The following is a 23,355-nucleotide window of genomic DNA, read 5'->3' as shown; positions in this document are numbered from 1 at the left end:
GGAGATACTCACAGAGTATACCAAGATGTAGGCATAAGGATGCCCATACAGTATTTTCTTTTTTTAAAGCATACGTACACAACTGGAATCAAGATATCCATAAAGATATAGTTTAATAATGGTATATGCAAAGGAATATAATGCATTAAATATATGTGTGTACTTTAAAAAACCCAATTGTTGCAATCAAAAAAACTGTTCAATATTAATTACAAACCTAGCTTTACACCAAAAGACAGTCTCTACTAAGTAGTGTCTACTTAGCAACATGCAGCTTCTATTTATGGCTAATTCATTCTCATGCCTACTATTTACAGGCATCATAAACATGATGTGTTTTTTTTAACAAGAGTCACCACCAAGAAATAGAAATGACCAAAATAAAAGCACTAAAGGGGACTGAAAATGGTCACTGAGGTAGCACAGAGACACACTGTCAGCAACTACCAGGGAAGAGAATTTCAGAGACAGAATGGGCAACAGAATTAAACATTACAGAAAAGTCAAAAAAGATCTTTGGTTTAAAAAAGGTGGTATACAGAGACCATAAAATCAACAGTAACCTTCTAGAAACCAGTTCAATCAAGAGATCAGGCCCAAAGCCAGGCTGTAAGTGATCAGGAAGCAAGATGGTAAGAATGGAGTTTAGTGAGTATTCACCAAGATTTGCAACATCCAGGCTTTCATGGATTTCCGTGGACAAGTAAAATTTCAAAAACTTCTGTGGTTATTGGCATAGGGTTGCTGTTTTTATACTTCATAAATGAAAAAAATATATATAAGGAAAAACACATAATAAACAACATTCCTTCCCAGAAAAGTTTATAATTTTATGTTGACATAAAAAATTTCCTCTATTTGAATTCAGAAAATTTTTATAAATTTTAAAAATTCTATTTTATATAAACAATTATTTTCTTGAAACATGTTTGTCAATATAGCAATCTGTACTAGCCAGTGCAACATGAAGTAAAGCTCAAAAGTATTTGTTTAGGTACTTTGATTTTAATTCCAGTTGTCAAAAATTCATTTTCACATCCAAGATCAGTCTACTGTGTGCAATCAAATTCTTCCCCATGTGCTATCTTATTGTCCAAACTGCCATTCCCAAATTAACCACTGAAAGGGCAATGGAACGAAAATGGGATCAAACCAGCAAAGATTTGCCCACCCCCACCCAGTGAGGTTGGGAGGAGGCCATTATTGAGCCTTCCAGAGTGGTTAAGAACATGGATTCTGAACTCCAGCTCGACTACTAGTTGCATGACCTTGAATAAGTTACTTACCCTTGTTTCTTCATTTGTAAAATGGGCTTAATAACATGGTCTACTTTATGGGGTTACTATGGGGATTAAGTGAGTTACGAGAGGATAACAGTAGCACCTACCTCAGATGGTCACTGGGGAAATTACATGAGTTAATACATGTAAAGCTCTTAGAACAATACCTTAGAATACAGTAAATGCTATGTAAATATTAGTTATTATTATTTCTACCACCACCAAATAGTACAATTTTATCATTATCATTATTATTGTACCTTACACAAAGTTGGGCACACTGTAAACCCTACTGTTGACTGCTAATACAATCTGCTCGCAACCTAAGAAGTCACATTTACTTCCTGCCCTCTGATGAGTGATGTTAGTTTAGTGCCCTTAATCATTTTCTTTCTACCTCTGTGATTCATGAACAAACTGAAAGCTTGCAGAGTCAGAGTTCTAAATGTAGTACAAACTAAACTTTGGCAAGCACAAGCAACACATATTCAGCGCATTTCCTAGTTTGTACACACTTATTCTTAGTAACTCCTTGAGTATCATCTACTTGCTATGCTGGATCTTTATTCACTCTTTTTAGGAACAACTTCACGGCTTTTTTTTCATAAAACAGTCAACCAAGCATGCGTTATTTAACAAGAAGCCAGCCTTTGTAATTCTTGCACATTTAGGAAAAAATAAAGTAAACCAGCTAAGTGACTTATTTTAATAAGAATGAGACTTAAAAAGAACAAACAAAACATGTCATTGATATAAACATTGCTGGCAGAATACAACATGCTGATGACTTAGATAGTATAGCCTAGCCATGGAAACTAAAATGGTCAACAGTGAGGGCCTAAATATAGGCCATGTGCCTTAAAAAAAATCTTGCTACTTCCTTAAAACGGGATACTCTGGCCAAAACAGACTTATAGAAAAGGCTAAAACAATTCAGGGACACTTCACTTTGACAAGAGTGCAGAGCCTAGAATTATAGTAAATATAATGATGTGACAAACATTTAAATTGGAAAAATATATTTAAAATTTTTATTGTACAAATACTACTTTGGGGATTAATTTAAAATACATGTTGGCTGCTGATCTGAATGCAGAATTGGGAACAGTGCCAATCACCAACTCCAGCAGCAGCTCTTGTAGACAGTGTCAACCTTCATCCAGACAAAAGATAAAGTGTATAATTTAAAACATAAAATAAATGCACCATGTTTCCTATATTAAATAATAGATTTTCAACAAAGACAGAGACTCACTAATTTTTAATGTATCTGGCTACATCAAAGATAAAATTTACAAAAAAACCACAATAATTTTAGAATCAGATATTGAACCACACAAAAAAAAGACTATACAATGGCTTCAGTGCTAAAAGCTGAAAAAAAGGGTGGCAGGGGGGTGTCACCCCCGAAATCCAACCTGGATAGTGAGCAGCAGATCTTACAAAGAAAGGCAGAGTCCACACACCAACACCAAGGCCAGCTTCGTGGGTGAGCCACAGTACACTACATCCGGCACAGCCACTCTACCAGCAACTGTAAAGTTCACCCTGAGGGGCTATTTGGTCCTAGCAAATATTTGATCCCTCTTTTTTTGTATCATTCAATTTAATGACCAGTAGGGTTTTCAGAATATAAAATACATGGAGGCAGCTCTACTTACAAGCAGGACAAATTCCAAAAGGCTGTTAAAGCCGTTAGTCTAAAAGAAATCCATTAGTCTAAAAGTCCAAAACCATGAGTGAAATTTAGGTTTAGGGTGTCTGCATTTCCTCCGAGCTGGTATATATTTGGCATTAAAAAAAATAAGTGTCCTGTTTTGTTTACAATGAACATTTACTGAGGCAGGCAACCCCTCCCTGCCACAATCTCCACCAACAGAAGGGAGGCAACCTCTGGCAGCTAAGGAATCCACACCGGAGTTTCACCTGCAGATTAGAAAAGGCCTTGAACCCATGGTGCGTCTGTGGCTTTTGATAAGTTTCCACGGCACCACTTTCACTCACCACGCTCAGCCTTTAAGTTCTTGAACTCCAACTTTAACCTGAATTTCAAACCTTTGACTAAATAGGCATCCCATTTTAGCAATGATCCTCTGTTGAAAACTATTTCAGACATGCATGTTTCTTCACCTTTGGCTGAGTCTCAACTGCACAGGCACATCTTTTTTCACACATCCTGGGACTGTCCTTCGTAATCATTCTTATTGTCCAGTCATATATTTAATATGTATAATTTCCTCACTTTCAATTTTTTACACTATTTCTATTTTAGTGTTCATCCATCTATCACTAGTACTGCTTTCAGAGACAAAATGGGGGCTTCCCTGGTGGCACAGTGGTTTAGAATCTGCCTGCCAATGCAGGGGACACGGGTTTGAGCCCTGCTCTGGGAAGATCCCACATGCTGCAGAGCAACTAAGCCTGTGAGCCACAACTACTGAGCCTGTGCTCTAGAGCCTGCGAGCCACAACTAGCGCTCTAGAGCCTGCAAGCCACAGCTACTGACGCCCGCGCGCCTAGAGCCTGTGCTCCGCAACAAGAGAAGCCACTGCAATGAGAAGCCCACGCACCGCAACAAAGAGTAGCCCCCGCTCGCTGCAACTAGAGAAAGCCCAGGCACAGCAATGAAGACCCAACACAGCCAAAAAAATCAAAAATAAATAAATAAATTTTAAAAAAAAGAGACAAAATGGGGTTTGCAATATTTATAATATTTATATTAATATCTATAAGATACCGCAAAACTATACATGTATAAACAAACATGCTATAAATAACAATAATGTCTGAGTTGAAAATGACCATCTATTGGTGATCAGCAGAGCTGAACCCCTTACTCTGTAGCATACTTTGTCCCTCTCCAGAAGCTTTCATAAGTTACAAGTTTTAAGCAGACAATTTTGTGTTGCAAACGATTTATAAGAAAGTAAATCTACCATGCAAGGACAGGGTTTTCTATCCTATACATTTAGAGACGTAATTTTATTTATTTATTTATTTATTTTTCAATATTTATTTATTTATTTATTTATTTGGCTACACCAGGTCTCTTAGTTGAGGCACTTGGGAGCTTCATTGCGGCATGCAGGATCTTTAGTTGTGGCATGTGAACTCTTAGTTGCAGCATGTGGGATCTAACTTCCCGACCAAGGATTGAAACCGGGCTCCCTGCATTGGGAGTACAGAGTCTTAGCCACTGAACCACTAGGGAAGTCCCAAGACGTAATTTTATTTATTTATTTATTTTTAAAAATTTATTTATTTATTTATTTTTGGCTGCATTGGGTCTTTGTTGCTGCGCGCGGGTTTTCTCTAGTTGCAGCGAGCAGGGGCTACTCTTCGTTGTGGTGCGTGGGCTTCTCATCGCGGTGGGTTCTCATGTTGCGGAGCACGGGCTCTAGGCGCGCGGGCTTCAGTAGTTGCAGCACGCGGGCTCAGTAGTTGTGGCAGTCGGGCTCTAGAGCACAGGCTCAGTAGTTGTGGCGCACGGGCTTAGTTGCTCCGTGGCATGTGGGATCTTCCCGGACCAGGGCTCGAACTCGTGTCTCCTGCATTGGCAGGAGGATTCTTAACCACTGCGCCACCAGGGAAGCCCTGGAGACATAATTTTAGATGTTGCTTGTGCTTGGCATTTGGTTTCAAGCCAAATATTAAAGAAGGTTTGAAGAAAAAATTAGTCTGCTGTCTTGTTTGCAAAGATAATGAATTTATATTCCAGTAATCCCGTCTGAACTACTGCAGTGGAAAGGGATACTGTTTCTCTATACTTCCTCAACAAACAGTAAATAGCAAAAGAATGGGTGACTGCTAATAAGCATCTGATTCATCAGGGTCTTCAAATCACTAGGAGCTAAAACTACCACAGCAACACTGAAGAAGGTTTTCTAGGCAAGGAACCATCTGTGAGTCGATGATTAATTTTACAGCAGCCACATTATACAACTGTGATTGTATATTCTTTACTTTACCTTTTCTAAAATTAGGCAAATAATCCAAAAGAAAAAGATTAGGCACTTTTTCATGAAAGCCGGTTCTAGTCATTACTAGAAGCCTTCTGTTTCATATTTTACATCTACATCCTCATCAAAGTACAATGACAATTATTAAAATATGACCCCAATCACGAGGAAAACGTTAAGTCATGCTTTCATACCTACTCTTTAAGAAGTTAGGAAAGCAGATTTAAAAGAAAATGTTAAAAGATAATATTTTATGGTGTTTAAATAATTAAGTTTTACCCATCTGGAAAATTTACACACCCAGTGTACCAGAGTAACAACTATGGCACCTAATAAAGGTTATCACTATCTGTGGATTTTATTTTCAAATTCTTGGAAGTATAATATTAAACATGTTAGTAAATATGCTTCCTTTTCCCATTTGGCATTTCAATGAGTTACACATATTGGTATTCAAAAGTTAAAGTCAGAAAACTTAAATAGCACCTTTGTATTTGTAATGGACTATGAAATAACATATACTACATAACCCATTTATTTTCACAGACTTTTCATTAGTTATCTACATTCACCAATTGGTAATATTAAAACAATCTCTCTGTGCCTCAGTTTCCTCATTTATAAAATGGGAACAATAATAGTACCTATTTTATGTGGCTTAAGTGAGTTAATACTTATAAAGCATATATAATAGTATTTTGTAAACAGTGAGCATTACTTATGTGCTTAATATAATTTAAAAGTTAAATAGATAAGGATGTAGCATTATAAAATACAAACAACTCCATTTCATGGTACCTGGTCATGGGACGCAGACTTAGAAGATACAGAATTCAGATCAGTTCCTACGCTTCCACATTGTCAACATCTCTAGCTCTCAAAAAGAACATGCTTTTATAAAAATCATGGCTCTATATCTCATCTGGGATTGCCACCTAACAATAATTCAGGAGTTCTAACAATTATTCTCACCTAAGGTAATCCTTTCTTGTCACTAACTACTGGCCGTAGAGAAACTCTTACAAAAATTTACCCAAATAAAAAGCCCATGATGGGAATGCAGACTAGTGCAGCCGTTCAAAAGAACCATGGAAACTATGTTGTCAAATTAAGTACACACGTACCCTTGGATCCAGCAATTCTGCTCCCAGGTATATCTATCTCAAAGAAATTCTCACATCAGCCCATAAAGAGACAGGTGTGAGATTGTTTCCTGCATTGCTATTTGTGGTAGTAAGCTGAGGGCCTACTCTCTCGAGAGTAATAGGTAAAATGTGGATACATACCATGGAACAACACAGCACTAGAAGTACAGTGCTGAGTGAATAAAGCAGGAAGCAAAGGAGAGAGACACCACAATGCAATTTACATAAATTAAATTTTTTCTCTATTATAAATACATTAAAATGCTTGCCTTGGGGCACGGAGAGTAGGGGAATTTGGAGCAAGGTATGGGGATAAAAGGGAAAATTTTTTAAAGTCTATGAAATCCGACTGTTCTTTTGACAGACTACTTATCGTATAATTATTATTGCAACTCTTCAATCCTTAATGTCTGAACATGTGCCTGGACATGAAAACATTTTCTGGAGACAATGTATGCAGAACTAGCAATCTCTGCAATGTAAACTATGTGGGGCACAGTTCCTGACAATTTCTTAAAAGGCCATGTTGCTTTTATATTACTACCTAGCTGCTCTAAAGCAGTGTAATTAGATTTCAACTAAAGAAATGGTTAAAAAAAAATACAAGTGAGATTAAGCCTCAATGTTGACATCTTCATGTGTTTGGTTACCTGGTAAAAGTTTTGAAGGGAAAAATGTTTAAAGTTCAAAGATGACAACAGTTTAAAAGTGGTACATAATAAGTTACATTCCTTAAACAAACCTATTTATCATCTGATGAAAATCAGCCACAAGTGACACTGAAATTTCCATTCGGTTTCTCTCTTTTTCTTTAAAACACACAAATACAACACACACATATGCATGTGTGCACCTTTGTTTTTCATTATAAATAAAGTCATATGTTCATTCAAAAAAATTCAGGCAGTAGATAAATATGAACAATCAAATAAAAGCTCCTTGTAATCTTTTACCATCCTTCACTGGGAGATAGACTGTTGATATGCGTTTAGTAGCCTACTCAGTTATCTTTCCATGCCAACATATTGTCAATCTATGCCATCTTTTTAATGTAACTCATTTTGTAATGAATTACACAGTATTCAGAATATACAATTATATAACCACCAATTTTTTCCATCAGTGACTTTCTAACAATTGCTCATCCACTTTAAAACTCAAGAATCTAAACTTTTTTGTAAAAAGCTGGGTAGTATGTAGGCCTTCGGTCATCTATTATCTTTGTTGTTGTTATTGTTTTTAACCCTTTAAAAATGGAAAAACTATTCTTAGCTTACAGAACTGGCTGGATTTGGCCCACTGGCTATAGTTTGCTGACCTCTGGTCTGTACCCTAAATCACAGTATTTTTGCACCACAGAAGAAAACAATGACACAAAACTCTTAACGAAAATGCAACAAGTAACTGAATAAGTATAATAGTATCAACATCATATTTTCAAAATTCTACTTCTAGACAGGAACTCCAACTTTTGCATGATTTCCCAGTGACAGTGAGTATCAAAAAAGATAGTAGATATATAAAAATCCTAAAACCAGCATTGGCTACTAGTTATACATCTCTAGTTTTATCCCTTTTTACCATAACCCATTTTTTTCAAACTTGTTTCTGTAAAAGATCATGATTGGCTTAGAAATGTGAAAACCATTGCAAATTATTATTTGGCAGTCAAAAATAATTTAGTGACGTCATATGTAGTTTAGTCAAAGAAAATCGGATAGAAAATAGCTCAAAATTACTAAATGCAAACCTCAAAAGGGTAGACTTCTTGCACACATTCACAAAATAGTCTTGATTTAGTTCTCTAAGAGAAAGATCAACTCCATACTTGAACTCTATCTGAAATTCTGTATCCTTTTAAGAGAGCACTATCTTCTCTGAACCACCTGGCAAAAGAGCTACACAGCGTTATATAGTATAATCAATTCTAACACTGCAAAAGCTTTTTCAGCATAGGGTTTTCTTATAACTTCTTTAAAGAATGGAGACTGAGTTTCGTGTGAATTACTGAAATTTTTGAAAGTTTGGTAAATGGAGAAAATAAGTTACTGTAAAGGTTATTATTATCAAATTAAACCTAACAAGGCACACATTTCATCATTTTAACATCAACAGTGGAGCTCCTCTTAGGAAAGAAATGCTTTTTGTTCAGGAAAATACATGGAAAAGGCACTTATGGTGGAAGGTAAGGCCTTGCAGCATCAAAGGAAGGCAAAGATGATCTGCATAAGACTAGGGAAACAACTGTTTGTATTTTCCCCTCTGGAGAGGGAGAGAGAAGACAAGGGGAAGAAATCCCATCCAGATGGCAGTAACTCAGAGGCCACAGAACACTAGGAATTTGCAGAAATCTTAGGGAGGGTTTTTGGCTTCTCCATAACACGAAACTGAAGGTTCAAGCCAACTGTTTAGTTCTTAAGGGGTCTGTCTGGATACTCAGATGACATTTGGGTATAGACATATTAAAATATTCACAAGAGTGGTTGCTATCAGGAATTTATATTCCAGGATATTAATAAAGTCATCACAGCTATTATATTTTAAATCTTTTTTTAAACATAGAAAATTATGTCCTTTTGACTAAAGTAATGGTTAAAAAAAGAAAAAAAAAAACAATTATAGGTCTTCAAAAATGGATAATGCAGAGTAAATGGCATTATAAAGTTTGTGGATTTCCTATTCTCTTAACCAAAAATGGGGGGAAACATCTCGAGCAGAGGCATTTTACATAATAGATTATGTGGGTACTAAAATATGTACTATACTTCTAGAAGCAAATAAATCCTTCCACAACAAATCAGAAAGCATTTTCTTTCAACGTTGACTGGTAAAATTTAGGTAGTAGAGTAAATCAAAAGACACCATCACCTGAAAACCTACAAACACTTCACAGAAGGTTAAGAAATAAACCAAACAGATATAATCATGCTGGCAGACTTAAGAATACTTCTGTATAATCTGCTCTTCCAGACGTACCTTCAAATCAAATAGCCAAGAAGATGCCCTGAAACAGCACTTTCCCAGAGCAGTAAGGTAAATTCAAATTTTAAAAACAGAAATTCAAGAAGAAGTTCAAAATCCGTGTCCTCATTTTTTATTTTAATTTTTATTGCAGTATAGTTGATTTACAATGTTGTGTTAGTTTCAGGCGTACAGCAAAGTGAATCTGTTATACACATACACATATCCTCTCTTTTTTAGATTCTTTTGTGTCCTTATTTCTGTCTCCTCTAACAATCAAACATAAACTTGCTTTTGGTGGCTTAAGATGATTCTAAATCTTTCAGTTATTTTAAACTTAAAATACTTAAAGCCTTTAGAAGTAAGTTTCCAAAAGCTGCCAAAAGAAAAACTGTAGGCAAGATAGCTCTTCAGATCAATGAAGTAATCAGTGGCACCAGGATATGCAATCTTATATGACCAGGAACAGGGTGTAACTTAAAATGGGGGTGAGTGATGGTCAGGATAGAATATTTATTATAAACATATTTATAAACATATATAATTCTAGAATGATTCTAGAATTCTTCATATCTAAGACATATAACCATGTTAGTAATATAATTCTACTAGGCAAGAGACATTCAAATTATATTATGGTTTAGACATAAGACTCAGTTTTCCAAACCAGTTGTCACAGTCAACTCCAGGACTTCAAGATAAGGTTACCTTTTGAGGGAGAATTGACATGTAGTGGATGATTTTGGTTTGCCAATGAAATTCAGGAATTAATCAATATGTTACTTGTTCTGAGCTGCTAAAAATAATAAGTGGACTATAGATTAAAATAAATCCTTATTCCAAAAAACTAAGTCCACCTATATCTCAATACCTTGCAAATGCCAGGCATTCAATAAACATCTGTTAAATGAATGAATCACTCTGTAGTCAAGTTACATCCTTGCAATCTGCAGTAGGGAGAAAATGGAGCCACATGAGAAACAGAAGACGGTTAGAGCATATGAAAACTGAAGGCTGTCTTAACCCAATTTACAAAGATCTGCATAGGCCTCTCATTGGTTTCAGTAACAAATGTGAGCATACAAGCAGGGCTATATCAGTTAAGCCCATCAGTTACATTGAAGTTGAAAACATCCCCTAGAAACGGGTTTGACAACAGTGTGGCAAAAAACCACAAAACGTTTAATACCTGTAACCTCCGCTTTTTGAAAGTTGACTTTATGCCCTTTGCTTTTATGAAAGACCTACATTAGTACCTGTTTTCTCTAACTAAAAAAAAATGAAAAAAGGCATTTGTTTTGCAGAGAAGTGTTATAGAGGCAGTGGGCACCCTGAGCAGTGAGAGTGGCACCACCAAGCTCCTTCCCAGGGAACTACGCTCAGCATCTCAGCATCAAGCCTCTATAGCCTTGAACCGTGTCTGTGACCAACTGTGCTTTATCCTGACTTATTTTGTGCAGCTGTTAGTAAGATGTGTCCTAAGGTAATTACTTCGCTTTATACCGGCTTTCCAAAAGGTTTCATAGGAACGCTCTACTTTCTGATAGCAGGGGAAACTTGTACCCAATCCTCCCACCCCATACCCATTTTATTTTAGAAACATTGATAGTAAGATGTTTTCTCCTTAAAGTTAAGACATGGTAATGAGAAAGGTCCAACAGACTGCCATGGGAAGGGGGAAAAAGTCCTTAGATAGCATAGAATAAAAAGAAGTTGATGACTCAGGAGCACAACTATGACTAGCAATTACTGTATTATGGTGACTGTGGCGATATGCACCAGGATTATAAGCTTTTAAAGAGTTCTTTCTCCCTACACTAAATGATCTCAAATTGCTAATTTCTTGGAGACTTAAGTCCACTTCTAATTTTCTTTTCTCCCTCACTGTGAGGCTATCAACCTTTGTTGCCAGGGTGCCTCTCCCTTTTCTAACCTGCTGTTGGCTGAGAAACCAGATTATCAGAGAACCCAGAAGTTGTCTGCTTGAGACCGAACCCTAGGACCTGTTTTTTGACCCTTGGCTAGTTCCTCAAGTACCTTTTCTTTCATCCCTCCAGCACTAGGGATTCAGCTGGCTTGCTTCTCTTCCTTTGGCACTGTTACCAAGTGCCTTTCTCATCTGATGTTCTTTTATCTAGGCTGGCTATGAATATGCTCTGTCCTTTCTTTACTGTCTCCTAAGAAAAGTATAGGTCCTCGTCTCTTTTGTGAGAATTTTACTGTTAATCGCTATAGAGAAATACAGTGGAAACATGGAGAAAATGGTTTAGGAAATCTTAAAATTTTTTATTGTGATTTTGCTCCTTAGTCAGTATTTACTGACTTCCCTACTTGGATGCTCCCAGAAGACTGTATGCTCAAGTTTTTCCTCACTACACTATGAGCTCCTTGAAAGAAGGTATCTTATTTTTGTATACCCCAAACCTTAAAGAAACTGACATACAGTAGGCTCGCAATACATGCCCAACTATAAGCTTAATGATTAAAAATGTCAACACACTGAATTACAGAAGTAACTGAATGAACAAAATTGATTATTAATACACTTCAGTCCAGCATCAACTAAATGAATTGCCTTGAAAAACAAAATCAAGTTAAGATTGAATATTTGAAAGAAAGCACTGTATTTGCTTTATGAAGAACTCTGTATAAGAGTTTGTTGATAAAAGGGTGATATATCATTGTTATAGCAGTGACACAGTACCCATTTTTCTTGTAATAACTAAAGAGAATGAGTTGTCAGTTTTGTCAGAAAGCTAAACCTGAACCTTTGGCTCACTGCTTAGTTTTATCATGTTTTCCACAAAGAGCATTTGCAGCTGTTTATGAATGTATTTAAAATAAGCCCCATACCAAATAAGAAATGACCAAATATCTTTAAGAAACTCACAATCAATAATATGTCTCATTTGTAATCTTTCAATTTTGTGACTAAAAATAAAACAAAGTCACACTCAGCGGTTTAGCCTAGTACTAGCTAAAAAGAGAATGGTTGAAAAGAAAATTTCTTTTTAGGTTGTTAAAGGCTTTAGGAACAGTAGTGCCACCTCGGAGACATTGTAGTTGGTTTCCAGTCTCCTCTTCCTTTCTGCCTTCAGACAGAGAGTGCTCTTTCTTAACCAACAAGCTTCCCTTTGTTTTGATTTATACCACTGGTCTGAATAACCCCAAAGCACTACGCAACATGCCTATGACTGAAAGCAATTAAGAGCTGAAAGCAGAGTTCTGGCACTTGGACCCCAAACATGTACTTACTTTACACAAGTGATGAATTTTTGAGAAAGCCATTCTCTAAGTTGACACACATTTTAAATATAAAGTAGTTAAGTTCTCCTGAAAAGGTCACAAAACCATGTGGAGAGGGGCTGCTGAAAATTCTTCACTCATGGGCGTCACCCCATAGACATGCCCTCCGTTATCCTCTTCAATGCCCTTCTTTTCTGAGACAATTCCATACCACACCTTTCTCACTCTCCTCTGAACCCCTATCTGTTCTCCATCTCTTTCTCTCATTCCTCCCACCAATAAACCCACATAATCTATAGCTAGATTTCTCTCCAAACTCTGAGAATTAAGTACAAACATAATCTCAGTCATACATTTATACACTTATTGAGGGCAGTGGAAACTAGCAATCCTCTAAAAAGAGGAACTGCGTGGCTGGAAGACAGAAGGGGGAAAGAAACTTATTTTTCATTATTTCCTTCCAATTTTCCTACCATGTGTGTATGTCCATCCAGTTAAAAAATAATGAAATGTACGTTACTTGTAAGTCTCTACTCCTGCCTTCTCTAAACTTTGCTCTACTGGTTATCCCTATACTCCACTAGCTTCACCCTCTTCCTTGGCCTATTATCATGTCCAAAGTCTTCTATTTTATTAAAAACAGATAAAATAAAAATTTAAAAATCTCCCTTCCCCAAGACTCTGGGTTCCTCTCTAGCTGCTTTCCTCAGCCAAGCTTCTTCACAGAGTATTACTCTCATGCCCTTCTCCTCATCTCTCATTCATCCTTCAACCTCACTGTGATCTGATTTTTCCTGGCACCACTTTCCCCTCAGTGACCAATAGTCCCTGCTAACCAATCCAATCATACCTTCTTAGTTGTTATCTTAGGTCATCTCTGGTTCAATATTACTGACCATTCCCCACTTCAACTTTCCTCCTGTGGCTCTCCTGGAGCCTACATCTTACAATGAATGCTCTTTCTCAAATCCCTCCATTGGATCACCCAGCTCCCTCCTCTTGATCCTTAAATGTTGTTGACCCCAGAGTTCCAGTTGTGACCATGTACTTGTTTTTCATGTACCTTTGTGCAAGCCATTCACGACCACAGATTAACCACTTCTTTCGTGTTAATAACTCCCAATCAGGGTCTTCAGACCAGACTTCTTCCTGAGTTCCACTCAAATCTCTCACAGGCTGACTATGATCCCTTGAACTGATCCACTGAATAGCAGATGCCTCCTTTCTCTCATCTTGCCACATTCAATCCATTATCAAATCCTGTATAGCCTAACACCAATATGTATCTCAAACACACCCACTTCTCTTCATCCCCTCTTCTCCCACCCTAATTCAAGCCATCATCATCTCTTAGAATATGAAAAACCTAACAGACTCCATGCTTAATCTCCTCTCTAGTCTCCATAAGGCAACAAGAATAAAGTTTTTAAAACTAAACTCCTTTTAAAAAAATTCAAGGTGTTCATAATATACAGAATAAAATCCACACTTCAAATCAGTCTCCAAGGTTCAGCCCCATCTGGCCCCTGACTACTTCTCCTCCCTCATCTTGTACCACTCTCCTCCTTGCTCATACTCAGTCACAGGCCTTCTGTCATTTCTTTCCACTTCCTCATCACACTCTCTCCTATCCTGGGCCTTTGCAACTGTTCACTGTACCCAAAATACTCTCCCCTCTTGTTCTTTATATGGTAACTACTTCTCACCCTTCAGGTCTCAGCTGAAAAGTCACCCTCTGGGAGACGTTACCAGTCCACCTGATCTGAAGTAGCCTCCCCTACCACCTTTATTTTCTAACTCCGCATCTAATGTTTCTTTCCCAACATATATTACAATTTACTTCCTGGAAGTCCTCTTCCAGACAGGAAGGGGGAAGGTGCTATCTTCTCCCTTTCCTCCTCCTTGCTGATCAGAATGGAAATACAATGGCAGGAGCTCAAGCAACTCAATAAATATTTGTTGTTGAAATGAACTATTAACTGAACTGGTGGGTGAATTCTTTCACCATTAACATGTATAACTATCAACTCCATTGTTAAACAACATAGTGTGACACTCTTAAATTAGACCCTATTTTATTTGAACTATTCCTTCCTTCTTCATGACTTGTCAGAAACCTTTCTAAAAAGAAAGAACTCACAGTTTGGCAAACTGACAGAGATATATGGATAAGCTTCAAAGACCTCAATGATCTTTACAACATGAATTAGTTCCACTTCTATACCACGAGTAGACTTTGTGTGCTCATTTTCTAGCATGAATAAACCATAATACAGGGTGCAGTTAATCAGAACGCCCCCAAGGTTACATGAGTCAGTAGTAAAGCTAGCAATAAAGTCAGAACATTACATATTAAGAAGCCAGTTATAAAAGAAATTTCTTTTTTTTTAATTAAATTAAATTTATTTTTTTATACAGCAGGTTCTTATGAGTTACCTATTTTATACATATTAGTGTATATATGTCAATCCCAATCTCCCAGTTCATCCCACCACACCCCCCCAAAAGAAATTTCAATAAATGATCTCAATTAACAACCAGTCAACTACCTGCTTACAGGACAGCTTTCAATAAATGCCTCTTGAATTAAACTAAAAGTACTGGAAAGAGATAAAAAGTAATATACAACAGTCTCTGTCTTAAGGGAAGATGAAGATCTAAGAAATCTAAGATCTGATGGGGAAAGTTCCAATGATCTCCATGATCTAGATTAGATCTAAGATCTAATGATCAAAGAAATGTAAGAATATAAGAGAATACCACCAGATAAGAAATAAGTAACTAATGAGTATTAGAACAGAACTGTTGTATAGATAGTCAGGGGAGGAGAGTTCTTTTCTAGCTGAAGTAGCCTGGCTTCACACAGGAGTAAGATTTAATACAGGGCTCCTTAAGGATGGAAAGATTTCAATAGTGAGAATGGGGGTATCCAGTAGGTAAAGGACATAGAAAGAAAAAGAGGCCCCAAAGCAAACAGCAGGCAGAGCAAATTTGACAGCAGTGTACAGACCAACTCAAGTGGGAATGATTATGGGGAAGATACTTGGAGCTTTAAATTTGGCTAGTTAAGATTAGGAAGTCTGCCCAAATAGCCAAAGCAAGGTTGAGAAAGAAAAACAGAGTTGGAGGAATCAGGTGCCCTGACTTTAAACTATACCACAAAGCTACAGCAATCAAGACAGTATGGTACTGGCACAAAAACAGAAATATAGATCAATGGTACAGGATAGAATTCCCAGAGATAAACACACACACATATGGGCACCTAATTTACAATCAAGGAGGAAAGAACATACAATGGAGAAAAGACAGCCTCTTCAATAAGTGATGCTGGGAAAACTGGACAGCTACAGGTAAAAGAATGAAATTAGAACATTACCTAACACCATACACAAAAATAAACTCCAAACGAATTAAAGACTTAAATGTAAGACCACACACTATAAAACTCTTAGAGGAAAACATAGGAAAAACACTCTTGGACATAAACCACAGCAAGATCTTTTCTGACCCACCTCCTAGAGTAATGGAAATAAAAACAAAATAAACAAATGGGACTTAATGAAACTTAAAAAGCTTTTGTACAGCAAAGGAAACCATAAACAAGACAAAAAGACAATCTTCAGAATGGGAGAAACTATTTGCAAATGAAACAACAGACAAAGGATTAACTTCCAAAATATACAAACAGCTCATGGAGCTCAATATCAAAAAAACAAACAATCCAGTTAAAAAATGGGCAGAAGACGTAAATAGACATTTCACCAAGGAAGACATACAGATGGCCAAGAGGCACATGAAAAGATGTTCAACATCACTAATCATTAGAGAAATGCAAATCAAAACTACAGTGAGGTATCACCTCACACCAGTCAGAATGGCTATTATCAAAAAATCTAGAAACAATAAATGCTGGAAAGGGTGTGGTGCAAAGGGAACCCTCCTGCACTGCTGGTGGGAATGTATATTGATACAACCACTATGGAAAACAGCATGGAGTTTCCTTAAAAAACTAAAAATAGAATTACCATATGACCCAGCAATGCCACTACTGGACACATACCTTGAGAAAATCATAATTCAAAAAGAGACATGCACCACAATGTTCATTGTAGCACTATTTACAATAGCCAGGACATGGAACCAACCTAAATGTCCACTGACAAATGAATGGATAAAGAAGATGTGGCACATATATACAATGGAATATTACTCAGCCATAAAAAGAAATGAAATTGAGTTATTTGTAGTGAGGTGGATGGAGTTAGAGTCTGTCATACAGAGTGAAGTAAGTCAGAAAGAGAAAAACAAATACCATATGCTAACGCATATATATGGAATCTAAAAAAAAAAAAAAGGTATTGATGAACCTAGTTGCAGGGCAGGAATAAAGAGGTAGACATAGAAAATGGACTTGAGGACACGGGGTGGGAGGGCAAAGCTGAGGCGAAGTCAGAGTAGCATTGACATATATACACTACCAAATGTAAAATAGATAGCTAGTGGGAAGCAGCAGCATAGCACAGGGAGATCAGCTTGGTGCTTTGCGATGACCTAGAGGGGTGGGATAGGGAGGATGGGAGGGAGGCTCAAGAGGGAGGGGATATGGGGACATGCATGTGCATATGGCTGATTCGCTTTGTTGTGCAACAGAAACTAACACAGTATTGTGAAGCAATTATACACCAATAAAAATCTATTTAAAAAAAAAGAAAAAAAAAGATTAGGAAGTCTGAACTTGATTCCACAGGATACAAGTTCCTTCCTTTCCTTCTTTTCTTTTTTTAATAAATTTATTTATTTATTTTATTTTTGGCTGAGTTGGGTCTTCGTTACTGCACGCGGGCTTTCTCTAGTTGCAGCGAGCAGGGGCTACTCTTCGTTGCAGTGCATGGGCTTCTCATTGTGGTGGCTTCTCTTGTTGTGGAGCACGGGCTCTAGGTGCGTGGGCTTCAGTAGTTGAGGCACGTGAACTCTAGAGTGCAGGCTCAGTAGTTGTGGCGCCCGGGCTTAGTTGCTCCACGGCATGTGGGATCTTCCCAGACTAGGGCTTGAATCTGTGTCCCCTGCATTGGCAGGCAGATTCTTAACCACTGTGCCACCAGGGAAGCCCCTCTTTTTTTTTCCTTTTTGATTAAAACTTTTTTTTTTCTACCATGAAACAATATTGTTTGGTCAGTTGGTCACAACTGGGTTCTAAGTCATTTTTTTTTTTTGAATTTATTTTTTATTGAAGTATAGTTCAATTACAATGTTGTGTTAATTACTGCTGTACAGCAAAGTGACTCAATTATACATATATGTACATTCTTTTTCATATTCTTTTCCATTATGGTTTATCACAGAATAATGAATATAGTTCCCTGTTCTACTCAGTAGGACCTTGTTGTTCACCCATTCTGTACATACCAGTTTGCATCTGCTAACCCCAAACTCCCACTCCAACCCTCTCCCTCCTCCCTCCTCCTTGGCAACCACCAGTCTGTTCTCTATGTCCCCAATTCTGCTTCTGTTTAATAGGTAGGTTCATTTGTATCATTTAAATTCTACATATAAGTGATATCATATGGTATTTGTCTTTCTCTTTCTGACTTAATTCACTTAGTATGATAATCTCCAGTTCCATCCATGTTGCTGCGAATGGCATTATTTCATTCTTTTTTATGGCTGAGTAATATTCCATTGTATATATGTACCACATCTTCTTTATCCATTCATCTGTCAGTGGACATTTAGGTTGGTTCCATGTCCTGGCTATTGTGAATAGTGCTGTTATGAACATAGGGGTGCATGTATCTTTTTGAATTATAGTTTTGTCTGGATATATACCCAGGAGTGGGATTGCTGAATGATACGGTAATTCTATTTTTAGTTTTCTGAGGAATCTCCATACTGTTTTCCACAGTGGCTGCACCAGCTGACATTCCCACCAACAGTGTAGGAGGGGGAGCAAGTTTCTAAGTGGAAAGTGACATTTGAAAGATAAATCTGGAGTCAGAATACAGGACAAATTTCAGGAATAGAGAGATTAGAGACAGAAAAATAATTAAGAAATTTTACCACGTTATACCTGAATTATTGTAATAAAGGCATAAACTAGGTGAACAGAAACAGTAAGAGGGATGTGTGGGATTTGTGAGACAGTAAAATAGGACTTACCTGTTAAGTTGGGACTAGATGAACTTTATTGATCCTCTCCTAAAAGATAATTACTTCTAGTATACACCTCAATCATTTGGCTTAAAAACCTCACAATTTTCCTTGCCCCTCACTCCCCTAAGAGTGCTCTTTCTCAGACATTTGCTGCCCCCCACCTACCATCCCCCAAACTGGTTTCTCCAACCACATAATATATTCCAGCCAAAACAAAGGATTATATTTACTAGTTCCCTAGACACACCAGGAAATTCCCAAACCAATGACTTTGTTCATGCTATGTCGTCTTTAATGTCCTCTCCCCGTTCTATGTACCCAAAGTCTAGACATTCTTCACACCCCAGGTCAATGCCACTTTTCCCACCAAGCTCTCTCAGAGGCCCCAACTCAAACTAGGTGTTGTCTCCCAATACTCTTCATTTTTCTCTGAAACACTTTTTTCAAAAAACCTTGCAATTATTCCTTATCTCCTCTGGTAAACTATATACTCCCCATGGTAAACATACCCAATTTATTTCTGTATTCCTTCCTTCTCTTTTCATAGGTACTTGAAGATCCTGACAAATAATATATGGCAACAGCATAGTATAATGGCTAAAAGCACAGACTCTGAAGACAGACTGTTTGAATCTGAATCTTAATACTACCATTTATTAGCTATGTGACCATGGGCAAGTTACTTAATCTCTGTATGCTACAATATCTTTATGTATAAAATGGAGATAATAAGAGTAGATATTTCATAAAGTTGTCAGAGGACTTGGCTTAGAACAGTATAAGTATCATAAAAGTGTCTATTAAATAGAGTGGAAAAATACTGAATATTCTGTGATACATGAGTAAAGCTTTATTTATCTATGGAAAGCAAAATGAAGCCAGTCTCTAGGTACTAAATAGGTATATACAAATTCTTCCTAAATCTTCTTATGTATGCCCTAAGGGTTAGTTGTGTCCTTTAAAATCTTCCTTATGTTAACAATGGTTCTGTTTTAGTTTGACATTTCAATATTCTGAGAAAATATTTAGTTCAGTTTCCTGTGACAATAAGACACCTAATTGATCTTCTTGCCTCCAGTCTTACCCCCTTTAATCCATCCTCCCATGGCTCACAGAGTATCTTTCTAAAATGCAGACCTAATGTTTTCCCACTGCTACAAAGCCCCTCCATTCCATCCCCCTTAGGATAAAGTTTAAAATCCTTAGAGTCTCATACAAATTCCTCCAAATATGGCCCCTGCCTAGTCTCCAGCTTCATCTCTCAACACTTTTTACCATAAAACCTAATCATCCGGCCACAGCTCAAAAGCTTTTAGTATGTCATTCCTTTTGCTAGAACATCTCTCCATTAGTTTGCTAGGGCCACCATAACAAAATACCATAGACTGGGTAGCTTAAACAACAGAAGTTTATTTTCTCACAGTTCTGGAGGCTAGAAGTCCACGATCAATGAGTCAGCAACATTGGTTTCTCCTAAGGCTTGCAGATGGCTGCCTTCTCAATGTGTCCTCACATGTTTTTTTTTTCCTATATGAACACATCCCTGGTGTCTTTTTGTGTCCAAAGTTCCTCTTCTTATAAGGATACCAGTCAGAATGAATTAAAACATACCTTAAAGGTCTCATTTTAACTTAATTACCTCTTTGAAGGCCCCATCTCCAAATACAGTAACATTCTGAGGTTATGGGGGCTACGACTTCAACTTACAAATTTTGGAGAAACACAATTCAGCCCACAACAAACCCTTCTCCTTTTCTTTAGCCAGGCTAATTCCTATTTGTTTTTCCAAGACTGGCCCAAGCCTTCCTATCCAGGCAGATTTCACTGCCCTGTCTCTGTGTTCCCATAGTCCTTCTGCATGCTGCTCTCTGTATGCTGCTATCCCATTAACACACTATCCCAGTTGTCTCTTTCCTTCTTCAGACTGTATTCCTTAAGAGCAGAGACTAAATCTCTAGCACTTAGCACAGTGTCTGTTCCATTGAAGGTATTTACTACAGATTTGATTATTTAGGGAAAGTAGAAGAACATGGATTTTGAAGAAAGGCAAGCATGAGTTCAAATCCTGGCTATACCATTTACTTATCTTGTGGCTTTCGACAAGTCACTAAATGCTGACCTTCCATTCTACATAAGGTAGTTATAAAGATAAATGACTTAATTATAATAAAAGCATCCAGTTGTAGGGTTGGTACACAGTAGGTGCTCAATAAATGTTAGACTACAGATTCTGGGATTGCCTGGGTTTGACACCCAATTCCACCACTTAGTAGCTGAATGACCTTGGGTATGTTAACTTATCCTCTGCTTCAGTTGCTTATCTGTTAAAAACATCTCACACTGCTACTGTGAGGATAAGTTAATACAGGTAAAATATTTACACGGGTATCTAACACTTAGTAAGTACTATACAAATGTTTCCTATTATATGATCACTGCAAATCTGAACTAATATGACTGGAAATCATGAATAATTTAGTTCATTCAATTATGAAGTTATTTTAAATGTGAATATTACTTTAATGCCTCAGATTTCTTACCAACTAAACAGGATAGTAACTAAAGAGGTTCAAAAACTGGTATGGATGATATAAACAAAGATCAAAATAAACATGAAATAATATCATCTGCCTCATTCCTTATATTGGTGTTTAAACATATTTTGGGTATTGAAGTAAAAAATCTTAAGAAACGAGTTTTTCTACTCTTTGCAACTACAGATGTTAACCATTTGCAGTAGAGAATAACACCCCTTGGCTCATATTTTCAATTTCAGAACCACTAAACCTTTGAACTGGAAAGACCTTTGAGATGAAAGGCCAGTCCTATCATGGCTTACATTAAGTAAACAGGTGGATTTGTAACAGGCTTTCAGGGTCTTAATGAGCAGCTCTGTGGAGGACGGGAATTACAAGCAGAGAGAATAACTGGTTCAAAAGTACTAAGGCAGGGTTCACAACTTATTCTAGATGTCCAAGGTATGTAGTAGGAACCAGTATTAGGAAATAACGCTGGAAAATGCTTTTTAATCATCCAACCTTTAAGGTCAGTAATTTCTGAAGTATGTACAAGTTACCTGATCTGTAACTTTGAAGTAAGGCAGATCTAGGTATGAATCTCCACTTGTTACATAAGCAAAGTTGAGCCTCAGATTATGCAACAGGGTTATTATAGTGATTAAGTGATCGAATGTACATACAGCTCATAACTGAGATGCCTGGCTGATTGAAAGTACTCAAATTTTTGTCTTTCTGACCCCCCTCATCATATGAATAAAAATCTGCAAAATAATAAAACACTGCTTTCATACAGTATGTGTTTGCTGAATGTCTGAGACTTGTTGAACATTACTTAATTTTAAAAACAGAAAGCTGGAATAACTGCTGAAATGATCAAGTGTCTTCATCCCTGCCCTTTATCCCCACCAAATGTCCTTCACAATTTCTTCACAAATGTCACTGCACCACCATTAACATGCTATTAACATGCTGTAGCTTCCAATTCTACAGCAAAGATTTGAAGGTCAGGAAAAAATAATCATTGAAATAGATAAAACAAAACAAAACAAAACTGGAAGAGTCCATTTCATTTTATTCCTATGGTCCATTCTAGCTTGAGGAATTTCCAGTGAAAAGTTAGTTTCTGACGCAGAAACTGCAGGTTTAAATAAAAGGTTCGTGGGCAAGTAACTGAGTTCACCGCTATTATAATGACCCAGAAATCTTTTAAGTGTTTAGGAGATTATCTTTACTCTGGTTCTAAAAGGACATCTGCCAATATCCATTATTTACGCTTGAAACTAAAGGCAACCGTCTTTCTTTTAAAAGACGTGCGGTGTCTGGCTCAAAATCAATCGCAAGAAAAGCCCAACTCAACACAGAAAGAGCACTTTCCAATACCCGTCTCGTCTCGCTCACATGACAGATGGCGACCAAGGCTTAAGGTTTAACGTCCAGACACTAAAGCCGCTTATCGCTCAAGGATGGGGCACCAGGTGGGTGCTGTCCGGCAGAGGATGGGATGCTGCCAATCCTGAGAGGTGCAGCTGGGGTGCACCCCGAGGCCAGAGCCCAACGCCCAACACTTCGCACTTACACTTGGGAAACCACCCGCTTCCCACCGCGGCGGGAGGTGGAGGGGGGACGGCCCCGGCGAGGACCCAGTCCTCCGGTACCCAGCTCAGGCTCCGGTGTCCGCGCGTGACCTCCGAAGACCGGGAGGAGCGCGGGGTGGGGAGGTTCCTTTGCCTTCAAGGGAGGATGGCAAGGGCAAGTTCGAGTCGTGCGCGGGAAGGTTACTCACAGGAATGGTCCGGCGTCCTCCGTCCTTGGCACGCGCTTGCTCGGGAGAAGCCTCTAAAGCGGCAGCAGCCTGAGAGGAGCAGCAGAAGCGGCCGCTGCTGCCAGTAACTGCCCGGGCGTGGCAGGAACGGACGGGCGATTTCACAACATCATCATTCGGCGACTTCAGTTTTGCAGCTACTCCAGGTCAATGACAGCCCCCACACATTTGGGGAAGAGAAGAGGAAACCCATTCTCCCAGCAGCCTGCACGGCACCAGCGCACGACCTGCTGGGGATTGTAGTTTCCTCTCGACCACGCCCCCTAACTC

General features: G+C 37.9%; 1 protein-coding gene across 1 annotated transcript in view; it reads right to left on the bottom strand.

Moving 5' to 3' along the window:
* The window catches only part of TRAK2 (trafficking kinesin protein 2), a 65,618-nt gene extending 42,343 nt beyond the window's left edge, over positions 1 to 23,275 (bottom strand). The window contains exon 1 of the mRNA XM_068544665.1: positions 23,047 to 23,275. The gene's annotated coding sequence lies outside the window, so the exon portion shown is untranslated. The remainder of the gene's footprint in view (positions 1 to 23,046) is intronic.
* Positions 23,276 to 23,355: the final 80 nt, after the last annotated feature.

The sequence above is a fragment of the Eschrichtius robustus genome, chromosome 5, assembly GCF_028021215.1.
Source record: "Eschrichtius robustus isolate mEscRob2 chromosome 5, mEscRob2.pri, whole genome shotgun sequence".
Lineage (NCBI taxonomy): Eukaryota > Metazoa > Chordata > Mammalia > Artiodactyla > Eschrichtiidae > Eschrichtius > Eschrichtius robustus.
Note: the sequence above shows the minus strand (reverse complement) of the source record. Positions and strands in the feature narration are given on the sequence as shown.